The following is a 5,100-nucleotide window of genomic DNA, read 5'->3' on the forward strand; positions in this document are numbered from 1 at the left end:
GGGAATGGAAAGATAAATGAAAGAAGGCGGATATATATATACATTTTTCTGTGTGTCAAAATGAAAGACAGCACCTATCAATCATCAAACCGTGGGGTCTTAATTCATTACGTGTTAATTTCTATCAGCTGATCACAGAGCGTGAACGTTGTGATCAGCTGTTTTAGCGCAGTTCTCCAGTGAAGGGGGGGAGTCTCCCTCCGCAGCTGGTTGGCGTAGTTTTGGCACAATTCCGTTGTACAGACCAACGTTAACAGCAGCCCTGTCTGTGCACACGGAGACCGAGGTTGCGTTCGAATAGTCCATTTAGCTTAGGAACCTTCCTAACCGAGTGAAATGACCAGGAAGTACGTCAGTGGCAGCCATGTTAAGTGCCGTTCCAATTCTCCAGAATGATAGGAAAGGAGGTTTCAAACTTCCTTTATAACCTCCTTTAGCTTAGGAACCACTGGACCTCCCTAACCGAAAGGAGAGGAGAAAATGCTGCCCCACAATACCTTGCAGCCGCAGCATTTGCCGTCACACAACAGTCGGCCGTTCACGGAAACAAACGATTATGACGGAGAAATTATATAATGAAAGTTACGGTGCTTATTAAGCATTTTAAAACGTATGTGGTAAGTTGCCAAAGTGCTTTGTTTTGAACGTTCATCAGTATTAAATCAAAAAGAGAAATATGAACGTTAGTTTTTACTGAATGATCAAATAAAGTCAACATTTCACTGAGCTGTGTGGGGTTTGTTCAACTTTTAAAAGATGTTTGAATGGTGATGTACACAGTGATAGGTGTTAAGGACTAACATTTATAATAAATACATTTGTATTGATTTTAAGATATTTTCATACAATCATACGTATTGGGATCATTTGTATTAATGTGGACTGGAGGGAGAGGGTGACGAGCATAAGTTTCACTTTCCTTTTTTATTTCAATTCCAATTTTGGTCATGAAGAATATGTTTCTCTGTTGTCCACGTTCATAAAGCATAAAACAACAGCATCAGAGCACGGTGCAGAGTCTCTAGATGAGTTTACAGTAGTCCCTCGTTCTTATTAAACATCCATGTTGTAGTCCGCTGTATAGAACACTGTAATTTCCATAGTTTCACCACAGCAGCAGACGCACACAATGACGTCCGCTGGCGCATCATAAACACGTCAGATAGTGAAAGTGCATTCGGATTCTCTAAAGCACCGCAGTCTCTTCTCCTAAGTCCTTTTGAATTCTCCTATTACACAAACACACGGAGGCTACCGGACTGGGGGAGGGGTGGAGCCGGGAGAAGTAGGAGGAGAGGGGGTGGGGAGGCTTGTGAGAAAAAGGCGCGCGTCACACCCCACTCCGCCCGGAACAATTTCCTTCAGGGTCCACCCTCCTCGGTATCGTAACCCTCCAAACGCGCCTCACACGCCGCTCCCGACCCGTTTACCCATGTCACCTCCCCCTCCTCTGCGTCCCCCCGTACTCTTCTACTTGCGGACGTAGGTTACCCTCCATGGGTCTCCCACTCTCAGCCGTCCACCTCTTATCGGGCCTATAATATGTCCCTCTTTCTTCACCTTTCCCAAAAAAGTAAAAAAATCAGTATCCCTTGACTCTACTCTCTTTGCTTTATATTTAGTAGTAGTCTGTCCTTGTGTGAGAATATGACGACGACATGTCAACGATTTTTTTTTTTTTGGTAAACACAAGACTTGTACTAGAGGAGATTATAGGATAATTTTATTGAACAAGGAAAGAAGATAAGGTTGATAATGAAGAGTATACGATGTCAGTGTGTTCTTCGTCCACTATTCGTCTTATTGGAACGTTTGACATAAGTCTGGTGAGGAATTACACATTGGACAGATGTTAAATGTTAATGATGTTTTTTTATATTTCCCGTTAAACAAACTACTTTCTTGATATTATTTTACCTTTGAATCTTATGCGAGTTTCTGTGATACCAAATATAAGTCTGAAAGTTAGTTAACGAAAGTAATTTGACTCGACTTTTCATTTATGTCCCAATCCATTTAACTGACCTTCAATTACAAGACTAAAATCACGAGATATCGTTTTCATGAAAGACTCCGACTCAAATTCTAACTGTCTCAAACATTTGAAAGGAACACCTCTCCCTCCTTAACTACGTCTTATATGTGGACACCATTAACTTGGTCCGTATGCAATAGGATTTACATAAAAGACATTCGGAAAATAAAAGAGGAATCCGAAAACACACGAGACTTCCTTTCAGAATTAAGAGGTTGGGAGTTATAGATTGGGTAGAGGTACCGTCTCCATCGGTGGTACTCGGGGAGATTTTCGAGTATAATATTTTTAAGTCGAACAAGAGTAGCCACACACTATCCTTTCTGTCTCACACTTTACCACGTTTTGCCTTTTCTCTCAACAGCTTCCAGTCTTTAAATTGAACCTTTTTATAAGAACAAATTTTGGTAGTCATGAATAGTGTCCGGTTGTAATGATCGAATACGTCTCACCACAAACATTATAATTATCCTGAAATCGTCTTCATGCACACGCACATTAAGGGTCCGTTACAGGAGACGTGCCAACTTTATATGTGGTTTGCGTTTATCACGAATTACTTTCAACTGTTGGATGTCCTGAGGACGCCGCGCCGGCTATCCGACTGGGCCATTCCTCACACAGTAAATGTATGCAAAATTGATATGTCATTACACTCGCCGTCTGTCAGTATTCTCCACTTTCCCGCAGGTCGGCGGAGCCGTACGACCCTTGCGACCTTCAACGTCTTCACTCTCTCCTCACTCCGTCTGCAAATAGATCACTGCGTGTCGGTATACTCGCGGAACGCTGCCTCTTCATTATCGTAAGACCCCCGCCTGCGGTACTGGACATTGACCGTACATTCGATTTTTACCGGCGGGTAGCACAGCTGAATTTCCGTCCCCACCCCTGGAAAAAGGAGAGTGTTCCCGGTAAGTTATTAAAAGTGTAGGAGGCCTCCCGAGCATAGTTTGCTTAATACTGGAGACGGAATTTTGTGTTTTTAGTGTCGGGTTAGTACCGGAAAGAAAGATACGACTCGTTTCTTTTTTCGTTGGTAGAATTAAGGTACTATAGAATGTCTTTCTAACCTGTGTTCTAACACTTGTACGTATTACAATAAATCAAAGATAGGTACACTTGTAACTAAATTTCACCCCTCTCCCCCCCCGGATTGTAGGAGATCCCCTTCCCAGGCCGCCCTTACGAAAGGGGCCTCTTCTATAAAGAAATTTTCAATTTTTCGTAGTTAGAACACTTGAAACTCTTCGTTAGTAATCCTCGAGATTACCTATGTAGAGAGTATGTGGGTCTACTTTGTCTTACACTCTTCGTCTAAATAAAAAGAAATACCTATAAAATGTTTAGTGAGGAAAGTTGACATAAGAACAAATAATTATTGTTGAAAAAAATGACAGTATATCAATAAATATGGACAATGTAAATAAGAGGAATAAAAAAATTGATATTTAATAGTATATTTCTACACGGAAATTGGAGTCGACCAAACATCTTTTTTTCGAAGAATATAAGCAATTCGTATCGATCGATTGGTCTACCGATTATTGTTGTTCAATAACCTGACATACTAGTCAGCACTGTCTAACTCGTCATGGTGGTGACCCGAGTGTTGATTTCTCATTCCTGTGTCGGTGCGTTTTTTGACACCGTACAAAGTACCGAGGGAATAGACTGTGTCACGGCCGGTCCGCCACTGCAAGACCACGAGAGGCAGTCGTGATGGTGGGAACAAGGTACTGCCCAATTCCGATCCTTTCCTATGGCAGGAACACAATTTTTGCGGAGCCGCTCTCAAACTGTGTTCATGTGGCAACGACTTGACAAATGAAAACCGTCCGTCGTGAAAGTCAAGCCTAGCAATTGTAGTCACCCGGTGTCAGTTTACTACCACTCTTCGATTTGATGTGATAATTTATATCATGTAATGTCCCTACACACCTAACAACTTATCTCCAAATCGTCATTAACACCACCAAGTTTCTTCTTTACGTTGTGACATCTAAGTGGTTGTGAGTACCCCAAATAAAAATAGTGTCCGTCCAGTTGTCAAAACAGCGTTCTATCTAGGGTTTCCCATCAGGACCACGTTAATTTTACATAAGGAAAGTCACAAAATGATATCAGACTACAAATAGATAATTATAACGTCGACTTAATTACATATACAACGTAGTACAATTGGACGACATCTACACAAAGGCTCGCGACGCTAATGTTGCTCCTCAATGTTGTCTTCTTGCACTGCAGTATAAATGAGTGATCTGGCCTAGGAAAGATCGGTTATTTGGTCGTCCCGTGTATTGGACTCCAACGTATGTATCTTATTAGGTTGTTTAGTTCGAGGTTTTAAGATGATAGCAGTATAAGAACTGGATGACTCACTTTGTGATGTGGCCTGCCAAATTTTCTTCNACTGTTGGTAAATCAACAAAGTCTGTTATGGCCTCTGAAGCAACAGAGAGATGTTTTCTAATAGTCAGGGTTTCCAATGTTCTGAATGTACTTGAAAGTATTGTGTTTTACTTAAAAAACAAAGTGTTATAGTTTACAGAAGGTCTACCTACCTATAGGCTACCTGAATCTCTGAAATGTACTATATTCCTAAATATGCTATTGCTACACTTTATGGCCAGTGTACCACCTTGAAAAAAATAAACAATGTTTTGTTGCTTAAGCTTATGTATTCAGTCATTATTCAATGGTATACTAAAATCCATGTGAAAAAAATTGCTTCTCACTGTTCTCAGGTCAAATATTTCTATGTGATTAAAAATGCGATTAATTGCGATTAATTAATTACAAAGCCTGTAATTAATTAGATTAATTTTTTTAATCGAGTCCCGGCCCTAATATATATATAAATTAATTTTATATAAAACAATATATTTTTGAGTGGGCCGTATCTTTCGAAAACTGCTAGCTACTGTCTGCTGTATGCACCTCTTAGGAAATGAAGTATAGTATTACTATATTATAAAACGGACAAGTCAAATCAAGCAATCTGATTGGTTCTTAGCCGTGATATACTGAGCGTATACCACGGGTAGAATTGTAAGTTACTT

The sequence above is a fragment of the Notothenia coriiceps genome, unplaced genomic scaffold (assembly GCF_000735185.1).
Source record: "Notothenia coriiceps isolate Sejong01 unplaced genomic scaffold, NC01 NC01_scaffold00031845, whole genome shotgun sequence".
In the NCBI taxonomy this organism is placed as follows: Eukaryota; Metazoa; Chordata; class Actinopteri; order Perciformes; family Nototheniidae; genus Notothenia; species Notothenia coriiceps.